At 37.5% G+C, this 12,452-nt stretch overlaps 1 protein-coding gene across 3 annotated transcripts in view; it reads left to right on the top strand.

The window, feature by feature from the left end:
• Window positions 1–12,452, top strand: part of LOC124290545 (probable C-mannosyltransferase DPY19L3) — a 56,744-nt gene that overhangs the window by 23,880 nt on the left and 20,412 nt on the right. The window contains exon 1 of one of the 3 annotated variants that reach the window (XM_046727294.1): window positions 11,084–11,161. The exons of the other annotated variants lie outside the window; for them this stretch is intronic. The gene's annotated coding sequence lies outside the window, so the exon portion shown is untranslated. Of the gene's footprint in view, window positions 1–11,083; window positions 11,162–12,452 lie in introns of those variants that run through there. 3 annotated transcript variants of the gene reach the window in all.

Here is a 12,452-nt window from a genome sequence, read left to right as displayed (position 1 = left end):
CCAATATCCATTGTTGACTATCTCAACTGTGTGTGTGTACCAATATCCATTGTTGACTATCTCAACTGTGTGTGTGACCTTATTCCCGCATACCAATATCCATTGTTGACTATCTCAACTGTGTGTGTGACCTTATTCCCGCATACCAATATCCATTGTTGACTATCTCAACTGTGTGTGTGACCTTATTCCCGCATACCAATATCCATTGTTGACTATCTCAACTGTGTGTGTGACCTTATTCCCGCATACCAATATCCATTGTTGACTATCTCAACTGTGTGTGTGTGAGCTTATTTTTTTCACACCTATGTTCATTGTTGACTACCCAGCCTTTGTGTGAGACCTTATTCCCGCATACCAATATCAACTGTTGACTATCTCAACTGTGTGTGTGACCTTATTCCCGCATACCAATATCCATTGTTGACTATCTCAACTGTGTGTGTGACCTTATTCCCGCATGCCAATATCCATTGTTGACTATCTCAACTGTGTGTGTGACCTTATTTCCTCACACCTATGTTCATTGTTGACTACCCAGCCTTTGTGTGAGACCTTATTCCTGCATACCAATATCAACTGTTGACTATCTCGACTGTGTGTGTGTGTGAGAAAGAGAGAAAGAGAAAGTGTGTGTGTATGTGAGCGTGCATACTCTCAAGTAAGTACCGGTACTAATAGAAATTTCACATGGAGAACTACAGCGACAGCTAGGGCTGTGTTACATTAATTCTTAATACATAAGTCATAATTCAACTGGGAGTACTGTAATGTATCTCCAAGAACCCCATGAAAGATTTAAAGGCACAGTTTGTATTTTGGTGTTGGTTTTTAAAGAGCTTAAAATACTGGACTCTCTTGTTGCTTGGGGAAATCATTCCATGTTTTGTAGTGTACAGAAAAATGAGGGGTGGTGGGGTAGCCTAGTGGTTAAAGCGTTCGCTCGTCACGCCCACGTGGGTACAATATGTGAAGCCCATTTCTGACACCAGAAATGGGCTTAACAATATGTGAAGCCCATTTCTGATGTTCCCTGATGTGATATTGCTGGAACATTGCTAAAAACCCAACTCACTCACTCACTCACTCACTCACTCACTACAGAAAAACTGACTGACTGACTGAGTTTAGTTTTACGCCACTTTTAGCAATATTCTAGCAATATCACGGTGGGGGACACCAGAAATGGGCTTCACACATTGTACCTATGTGGGGAATCGAACCGGGTCTTCGGCATGACTAGCTAACGCTTTAACCACTAAGCTACCCCACCGCCCCCACTACAGAAAAATGACTGACTAAATAATGGTATGATATTCTGATGGACAGTAGTCCCTCATGCAGACCCTGACGCATATATATCCAAGACAGCCCATGCAACATATGTTAATGCCTGCAGAATTTAAAATACCATGTTAACCATGGACAATGTTTGCTCAAGCCAGCCTGAAAACTGTGTTGTATTTGTTTTTAAGACACTGAATTGTTTCTTTCTGTCAATTCATGTATTCATAATATCATCATTAGTTTGGACAATAATCAAGTGGTTCAGAAAAGTTCTTTTAGAAAATACCCAGTAATTATTCCATTTTTAAATTAATGTTTTGATCAAGGAGACTCAAGTATTAGCCATGGAATAGCATATGTTATCTAGGCAATGTTTGTGTAGCATGCTTGCACAATAAGAAGCCATTTTGTCCCCCAGACAGCATTTGAGAAAGATGGAATTAAGTCAAGTCTAGAATGATTTGACAAGTCTAGATTTAATTTTTAGTTTGTAGATATATTTTTAATATATAGAATAACTTTTTTATCTTGGTCTAAATGTAACTCTAAGGCCTTACTTGTGACTGGTTTAACAGAGGATATTGTTCCTGGCTTACAAACAGAGTATTCAGATTATTTATGTGTGGATTTGTTTGTGTAATCCATCCAAGAAAGGATATGTTAATGATATGAGGTTCCTTCAGTATCTGTCAGCTGTTATGGATAGGTCTCAGCAGCTGTCATAAAGTGTGCATTTTCGTGTTGTCAGGAAAATTATAATCTGACCCTGGTCATTTCAGACACTATATGACTGTGCTGCATAAAATGACTCAAGTGAACAAATCAGTGTAGGGGGATTTATATGGAACTGACCAGATTTCAATGTGCAGGCCCAAATCTGCAGCAAATGCAGTAAGTATTAGCAAATGGAAATTAAAAAGTTCATAGTTAAATATTTCATATAAATTTTGTTGTAACTTATATGATGACTTGGTCAAAGTGCCTTATATCCCATTGATAACAGAATCGGCAAAAAGAGGAAGATTTTTAGTTTTACATTATCTTGTCAAATGCCATATTAAAATACATCTGACAATAACAGAGACAATTTTGGACAAAATGTTGTTTTCCCAATTTGCAAGGGCACATTGTTTTTAATCCTATATAAATCCCAGGTGTTCATATAGTTTTTGAGTGTCTTTTTTGATGACTTATTGCCACAAGCTTCGAGTCATCAATGCACAGTAAATTTTGGTCAAAGAACGAATGTTTTAATCCTATATAAATCCCAGGTTTCAATTTTTACATGATACGGTTGTTTCCATGGTGTTGGAGGATGGATGTGATGGATGTGGTTGTCACACACTCTCCCCTGGTAACCTGGCGTGGGATGAGGTAGTGCATGTTTTTTGTGTCACCATAAGGGCTGCTTTCACTTAGTTGAGGCATTTACCTCCAGTGCTAAATCAATATCAAATCAATGACATGATTACCTGATTGATCCAACAACAGGTGAAAGATTGGAGCGTGTGTGTGCACTACTTGATTTGGGCCTTAATTGGCTGGCAACTTTTTGATGGCTGGGGCTTTATCTGTGAGTACATGGTATCAGTGAATAGTTTCTATTGACAGTTGGTGTGCTTGCGTAGTTTGTGGACCCAAGATAAAGACTTGGAGGAAATTGTGCCCATGTTAACTGAGTTACTTGTCGGTCATTGTTGACAAGTCACTTTATTTTCCAGTGAAATTGAAAAAGAGACCAATTTACAGATTAATTTTTTTTGTTCTTGTCACTTCCATTGATTTATATTTATCAGGATTTACTCCACAAACTCATTGTCACTTTGAACTACAATTCTTCAAAGTGATCGTAAGTCTATGATACAGAATGGGAGTTACAATCACCTTAGCACTAAGATCTTTTGTGGTATGGGCACAGGGCACTGTGTCATGTGGCTGATTGCCTGTCATTTTTAGAGTTTTGGCTTAAATTTACTTTTTGGATATTAATTGATAATTGATTGATATTTAGTTAACAATTATCAATTTGTATTACCTATCTCATTTGCCGGCCCAAACAGACGTCATCAAAATGATTGCCAAAACACTACAAACTTACAGTACAAAACAACAGTGATACTCGTAACAAATACATAACCATTGGATGACCATTTTATGTTTGTTTCTCTTTCAGCCAGAATCAAACATGAGTACAAGTGTACATATTTTTACCCTGCAGTTTAATATTTTGTCATCAGTCACCATGTGGAAGGGTCTGGTGTTTTGTTTTGGCTGGAAGAGACAATACCCCTAATGCTATCTCATCTATAATCAGCAGTCAAGTCAGAATTGCCCATTGGGGATCAGCTCAAGTTACTGGGATAATTGTTAGTGTTATCAAAATATCTATATACTGAAACCCTGTGGTTAACAGAGCGTAACAGAGGCCTTTCACAAGTGTAGACAAGTGTTCAGCATGATTAGTTCTAAAACCTGCACCTTTTGACCTCTGTGGTTTGGGGTCTTTCCCCATATGTGAAATAACTAGATCTGGCTGTAATAAGTCTGAAATTGTATGTGTATGTGTGGGATATCTAACTGCATTTCATAACATATTTGGAAAGGATACTCTAAATCTTCATGGCATATTACAACAAGAGTTACTTCCCTTTCATGAAGGGCGATTCATAAAGCAGGCAAATCAATGGATTGTTTGTTGTCAAAGGCCACACCAGAATAGTTCTTTTTGTGATTTGAGAAGTTACCTTGACAAAGTATGTGTTGGCAAGTGTCATTTAGCCATTTTGGCCACAAATATGTTTTTGTAGGAACAGTGTTGACTGTAGGTGCTGTCTGACTGACAAACACAGACCTTATGACTTCGTATATTAATATTACCCGGTATTAATATGCACTTTCCAGCAAAACTGTTTATAGGAGATGAGAATACCTTTTTCTACAACAGAATTTGAATATAAATATGTTAAAGAGGTTTTCATGCATTTCAGTAAGCTTCATTGCTATCAATTCTGATTGGTCAGTGGAAACCATATGACATCACAGTGCTTCTTAAAACGATATGACATTATTCATTGTTCATCTGAACAGTAGGCTCTCTCTGTAGGGTTGATACTTTTACATTTTTCTTCCTTTTCTCTCTTAAAATGTAATTGAATAACCTACCTGAAACTTAGAATTACAGATTATGTGTCACTGGTAAATACTTGGTGTAAGTCCCTCACCAAAAGCTGAGGATTAATACCACTCCTTAACTAAGAACAGATAATCTATAATTTCTTGCAGCTGGCTGGTTATCCTCTAAGTATTTGGCTTGCCAAGGAATGCAAACACAGTAAAGTTCTTAATACGGGATATTTACCTTCCCAAAACACATTCATGCTGTAACATCCATATATATTATTCTTGTGAATTGCAATTAGAAAACTATATGTCAGAAACACAGGATATTTATGATCTCCAAACACACCTATGCTGTAATATCCATATATGTTATAGTTCTTGGGACAAGTGTACTATTGCAATTTAACTACTATTTATCAAATTGTATGGTCAAGCTCACTAAGTTGACATGTTATATTCCAAATGCATGGACATCATATCCCAAATGCATAGACCAATGCTCATGATATCAATCACTGGATTGTCTGGTCCAGGCTGAAATATCTACAGTCATTGTGTAGATGGAATATTGCAGTGTTTGGTGAAACAACAAACGATATATTGCCTTGTGTACTTCTAAACTTATGTTAAGGACAGTTATTCTTTCATGCTACTAGAATTATTTTGAGATGACTAAAATCCAGGAAAACAGAACTGGGGTCATATTTGGACAGCGTGTCAAAGTCCATGAAAGTTTTTGACTATTGGTCCAGGTCCTACTGATGATGTCACATGGCCAATGGCAGCCATCTTGACCATGTTTGACTGTGATTGAAGTGATTGAAGTTATTTCATATATTCATGTATATCACCTTTATTGAACACCTACCAGTAGATACAGGTAAGTGTTTGATGTGTTTAACGTGGAAGATATTGTAGATATTACATGCCCAACAGTGACATGCTGCATCCAGCTAGGCTGTAGTCCAGGTCTTGTTGAAGAGAGGGTTATATAGCTTTTAAAACGTACATTGTAGGCTTAGGACCTTGTGCCATTAATACACATGTTTTGTATGATGCATTGAATGCCCTAATAGAATTTTAACTGCTTTTCATTGAAGTTAGTGAATTTAGTTTTACGCCACACTCAGCAATATTCCAGCTATAGACTACGGTCTGTTAATAATCGAATCTGGACCAGACAATCCAGTGATCAACAGCATGAGCATCGTTCTACACAACTGGGATACAATGACATGTTTCAACCAAGTCAGCGAGCCTGACCACCCGATTACTTGCCTCTTATGACAGGTATGAGTTACTGAAGAACAATTCTATCCCGGATCTTCACGGGTACTTTACAGGGGCTTTCATTGAAGAAACGTAGGGTCTTTTTCAAATTCAGCATAGAAATCAGATAAATGTGAAAGAGCTGTCATGGCATATGATGTTGGTAACCACTTGATAATCCAACTCACACTAACTGGCCTTCACTAGCTGGCCTTCACACTTTACATCGAGTATCGTGTGGAGTCAACAAGCCATGTCACTTTCAGCCCTGATTGATTACCTTCTCAGCCTCGATAACGCCACATTTCTATACAAGTGGCCCAGTCTATAGATATGTCAGTTTAATAGCCTGACATTATTACCGATATTTGTGTTGGCACTAAAACCTCCAGCTCTCTGCAGCCTATCCTTATAGTCATTACATAAGCAGTACTTATCTCTCTATTAATCTGTGCACAGTCCTGAACTTGGGTCATTACTTACACATTCAGACTCCATGTTTTGGAGACGCCAAGCATTCCTTGTTATGGTAAATTCATGGCTGATTTCATGTGAAATCTCCTTGTATGTGTCTGCATGAATGTGATTGCTACATGAAGCGTTATATCTTCTGTAAGAACAATAAAAGGCTCTAGGTGTTTGGGGTGTTTATGTTAATCGTGTTGAGGACACCTGTTATTTAGAGTAAACACCAGCTTAGCAGATTATCTAAGGACAACTGAAAAGAATTTTGAAAGTGGTGATTGTTATGTCTGTATGAATGGTTTTTATGACAAATAGATCATGTAAGTCATCTATAGGGTAAGGCTTAAAGTGTTGCTAACAATACCATAAATAAACTTTCTTGAAGTCACCTAATAGAGTTCTGTTGTTACAGTAAAGACAAATGAAATATTAGATTGTCATGATCTTCATAAAACAAATAGGACATTCATGTAAAGATTCTGATTCTTCCTTATCTTTAAGAATATTTGTTTCGTTTAGTTCTATTCTGATCATTTCTGGTATATTTTTTCTGGTGTTTTCTATATTTTCAGAGTCATTAGCTTGACAATGTGCACTGACTATCTAACTGCTATAGAACCACTTGTTAAGTGACTTTCACTGATCTGTAAACACTTAAACCTACCTTGTCAGGTGAACACAGTCATCCATGGTTATTTATTGGCTCTTATAATGGCCACTTGTACCTCCAGAACTATTGACAAGGACAGATACTTCACACCACTTTTTATCTTACATGAAGAAATACACAATTTTGAAATTACTGGATATCAATTTTTATGCCCCCGCCATATATGGCTAGGGGCATATAGGGTTACCCTCCGTGTCCGTCCGTCCATCCGTCTGTACGAAACAGGGAATGTACTCTATCGACTTCTCCACAAAAAACACTCTGTGGAATTCAATGAACTTATACATGCGCTTTCTTGGGACTCTAATGGTGTGCATCTCATATTTTGTTTTTGTATTTTATTGTTTTTTTTGTAAGTTTAGAGACATTTGAACTGAGGTACATTTTGCTGAATTTCTCTATGATGATAGTGTAATAGGGGATGAAGTCTATCAACTTCTCCATCAAACTTCTCCAATGTTGATCAATCTTTGTTTTATGACTAAAACTCTCAGTTGAACAGTTAACTTTAACCTGCCATATTGAATATGTTCCAGAATATGCCAAAACTTACCACTTTAGCTTCTACAGCAATCTATTGCTTTCACTAGCCTCCACAGTGATATTGCTATTGCTAGTTTATTGTCCCCAGCCGCAACCCGGAACGGGGGACTATGTATTCAGCGGCATCCGTCCGTATGTCCCGATTCTTGTTAACGCGATATCTGATGAACTGTTGTACCCAATGTCTTCAAATTATGCAGACACCAGTCGATTTGGGTGACATTGACCTTATTTTCAAGGTCAGCACGACACTTTGACCACTTTTCTAACTCTTGTTAACGCGATATCTCATGAAATGTTGTACCCAATGTCTTCAAATTTGGTGACAGCCTACATTGGGAGATTATGCAGACACCAGTGGATTTGGGTGACCTTGACCTTATCTTCAAGGTCACCACGACACTTTGACCACTTTTCAACTTTTCTTAGCGCGATATTTCATGGACTGTTGTACCCAATGTCTTCAAATTTGGTGACAGCCTACATTAGGGGATTACACAGACACCAATGTATTTCGGTGACCTTGACCTATTTTCAACACCACGACACTTTGAACACTTTTCCAACTCTTCTTAACACGGCATCTCATTGATGTTGTACCAATGTCTTCAAATTTGGTGACAGCATACATTGGGGAAACACCAGTTGATTTTGGGTGACCTTGACCTTATCTTCAAGGTCACCACGACACTTTTCACACTCTTAACTTTGTTAACGCTTATTTCATGGACTGTTGTATGTCCAAATATGGTGACAGTTTACATTGGGGTATTACCCATACAACAGGGGTGTACTTTATCCACTTCTCCTCAAAACCCATAGCGCAAAACTCATTTAGCTTACATATGTCTTTTATAGAGACTCTAAAGGTGTGCATCTAATATTTTGTTTTCGTATATTATAATTTTTTGTATGTTTAGAGAATTTTGAACTTAGATAAATTTTCCTGAATTTCTCTCTGATGATAGTGAAATAGGGGATTAAGTCTATCCACTTCTCCACAAAAACTGCTCAACAGAATTGATTAAGCTTATACATGTGTTTCATTGAGACCTGAAAGGTGTGCATGTCATAGTTGCATAGATGTTTATTGAACTTGTTCGTGAATTTTGTTCAGTTATTGTTCTTTATATGTCTTATGAATGTCAGCAGGGGCATCCGTGACCCTGGACACAATTTTTTCTTGTTTTAATATACGATAATGTTTGGTCACATTGACAGCAGGAAGCTCAAAATATGCATGGAAAGTCAGTCTTTCGTTTCAGACCAAAACATGAGTTGCCCCCTTAGATTATAACATAATTGGTGCCAATTTAAACTGGTTCCCTGTCTTGTACCAATACAAAAGATATCAATAGTGAAATTAATTGGGTGAAACAAAATAATGATGATTTTCCAAACATTCAAAGAGATTCTAGGGTTATCAGCAATGTTTGAAAATGATAATTGGTGATTTCATCAAAGACAACTATCCATGATCACAAATATGTTTTTTTAAATTTAATTCTCCAAGTAAATATTTGATATTTATAATATTTTTATCTGTTCCAAAATATACTCTGAATAATGCAATGAATGGTGATTTAGTAATGCTTAAAAAGTGGCCTACTTTTCAGCCACTTTGCTCTCCATGCAATGATAGTGGATGATTTCACAAAACATGGAATTTTCCACAGAATACCAAACTGTGAAGTTTGTTTGTGTGCATGATGTACCTATATTTTGAATTGTATTTGACGTCAAAGTGAGGGTTAAAGAGGAGGGACATTATTAGTCCCTGTAGCAACCTGTTGAGGGTTGATCTTTTACTTGTTCTTTCATTTTACTTGAAATAACATGTTTCAGGACATTATCTGGGTTTAAAGTCAGTGCCCACAGAAAACATTTGAAGTGAAGCATCGTATCGTAATCAGTCTGTTATCTCCCACTCAGGAGATTTCAGGACCTCCCTGCCTTTCCTCAGGCACAGCTTGTGTTGTTGTTTTATATGAAATGCAGGTATGCCACTCATACAATCTAATATAGATGGATGGATGGATGGATAATGGGTGGGTGATGGATGGATGGATGGGTGGGTAGATGGGTGGGTGGGTGAGTGGGTAGATGGATGGATAATGGGTGGGTGGGTAGATGGATGGATGGATGGATGGATAATGAATGGGTGGGTGGATGGATGAATAGATGGATAGAATAGAATATAGCATACCGGTATATAGCATGCACATGGACACACTCAGAGATTATTGATCATATAGACACACAATACAAAGTTTCACTGATCAACAGCTGCAACATATACCGGTAATCTTAAATGGTGTAAATATTGAGTTTGTCCTCATGCAGGGACCATTTTGAATGGCAATTAATCAGATTCTGGCAGCTTTGTATGAAAATCCATGTTTTGATTTCATCTGAACAGATGCCTGCTATCAGAGCAACACCTGACAATGGTGGACACACTGTACAGGCTGTTATGTAGAGGTAAGGACAAACTTTATGGATGAACATAAACAGGTGATGCAACGTTTCAGATTCTTCATACCTGCTTGACAACGATGCAAGAATCTGTAAAGAAACGTCGCATCACCTGAATAAAGATGTTGTTCATCCATAAAGTTTGTCTTTATCAGACTCTCCAACATCTAAAACTGCCACTCAAAGACTGTTATGTGGAGATCAACCTGCAGCTTGTGGTGTATTAGTTAATACTGTGTATCAGATATAGGAGTAGATCAGTTTTAGTATTGAGTTTAGTAATTTTTAAGTTTTTAGTTTTGAAATATGGTGACAGTTTCTATTATATTGACATAACTTATGCACCAGGCAGATATGCCCAAGGTTTTTTGCCACAATAGTTTGACAAAGCAAGCACAACAATCCTTCTTCTGTGACCTGTTATGACCAGTACACCACGACTTTATGTCTTTATTTTCAATAGAGTCTTGTTTGAAGCTATAAACCATAAGATAGATGTTCCCAGGAGGTACAGCCATCCAAGCCTACACACACAGGTTCAATTCTTGACCAAATAGAAATTCCCTAGAGCCTTGATGTTGAGACATTGTTAAAAATGCATCAAATACTACATCAATGGCATAACATCAATATTTATTGGCAACACATGGTCTGTTTTATGGTATGAAGTAAATTAAATAAGCAAAGACTATGTAGTTTCATACTGTAGATTCAGAAGACAAGTAGCAAATATGGTTACAGGGAATCTTCAGCTAGTGCAGTGAACGATGCAATATATATGTTACGACAGGTAAACCTGGAGACTGTCCACATCAGAAGTGTATGTCTGTGTGTGTGAATGGTTGTAGGGTTTGTTTAAGCACAAGGTAGGAGAGCAGTGGGACTTGCCCACAGTGGTGAACCAGGGAGACCAGGCTGTATTGACACAATTCACGTATGAATAGAATTGTTGAAGCTGGCAAACCTGTATGGTAGTGTGCAGTCAGACATGACAAGCTGATCCTTGTAGGGAGTTACAAGGGGGACCCTGTCAAACATCTTCATGTCAGTTTTCCGACTTGAATATATACTGTCCAAACCATTACCACAGCATGGTATTTGTATCTAATACTTGACTTTAAAACTTGAAATTCACTTTATTTACAATGTTTTAGCATTTACAAAGAATTCATTTATGCCTTTTTGAAAAATATATATAAAATGGAGAAATATGTTTCTGTCAGTCCCCTCAATAGTAAGACCTAGCGACGCCTTCCTGTGTGACGTTGATGTCCAGCCACATGGAGCATCTTCCTGGGTGGTTATAACAAGCAACACCTCCACAACAAAGTAATGATGTATTTACATGCTGTTCTGACAGTAGAGTAGGTTGCAGGTGCCAGTGGTTATCAAGGTGTAGGTGATAGTGATATAGCTGTAGATAGGCTATAGATGGTGGTAGTGGTGTGCTAGGGCATGTCATGATGGTGTCTCGGGTGTAGTGCATGTTTTGGATCTAGACTGAGCTTATCACATCAGCTCTGTAACATCTTCAAGGATGTTTCATGTGTAACTAGTATGTATATCCACTTGTTGACAGACTATTTATAAATACACCCAAACATACCTTATAATAATGTTTCAAGAAATTACCTTATCTTGTTTATATTTAAGTAAGTAAATAAATTATATTTAACAATTACCTTTAAATTTAACTGTTATGAGATTTGGCTTCTTCAATACATAATCTCAATTTGAAGTAGTCTGATTAGGTGGATACAAATGTGTAATATTCACATTTCAGAATGTAGTGTTGGCAAGTAGACAAGTTTGATGACAAACTTGATCAGATTTAGCTGCTGGAACATGTTTGTTTTCTCACTGTAAACAAGAAAAAACGGAAAGCATTTTGGTAATAATGACACCATTATGTATACATGATGTACACTGCTTGAAATTAAGTGCGGAAATAATGTACTCCACATCATACCCCAAATGTTAAAAGGTGAAAATATAGGGTGTCCCTGAATTTCAATACTTAAGGGAGCATGTCTTGAAGACCCCAAGTCCCCTTAATTTCAATAGTGATAGTGATATGTGTCTACTTCTCACTTATTTTGGGGCGTTGGGGTAGCCTAATGGTTAAAGCGTTGGCTCGTCACGCCGAAGGCCGGGTTCGAATCCCCACATGGGTACAATGTGTGAAGCCCATTTCTGGTTTCCCCCGCCATGATGTTGCTGGAATATTGCTAAAAGCGGCATAAAACCAAAACTCAGTCAGTCAGTCTCATTTATTTTGATGGAGGTCGAGGCAAACAGCTATTGGTAATTTTCATGAGTTTGTCAACTTTTGACATGATGTTCTTCAGTATCATTACCAAGTTTAGAAAACTTCTTCAGGACATTTGGACTGACAGAGAAAAAGAACCAGATTATCATGTCCAGACTTGATTATTTACAAACCACTGGAATATGACATTAAACAACAAACCACAATCTGAAATCACGCTCCTGATTATGTCAATACATAAAATATATCATGTGTTCATGAAATACTTCGAATGTCCAGACACCAATATGTTCTGCTATCATGTATTCCAACTAATACAGATCCTACAGACTGGGCTAGACTGTCTACCCA

This window comes from Haliotis rubra, unplaced genomic scaffold (genome assembly GCF_003918875.1).
Source record: "Haliotis rubra isolate DU_JTF1 unplaced genomic scaffold, ASM391887v1 Scf47, whole genome shotgun sequence".
Classification (NCBI taxonomy): domain Eukaryota; kingdom Metazoa; phylum Mollusca; class Gastropoda; order Lepetellida; family Haliotidae; genus Haliotis; species Haliotis rubra.
Note: the sequence above shows the minus strand (reverse complement) of the source record. Positions and strands in the feature narration are given on the sequence as shown.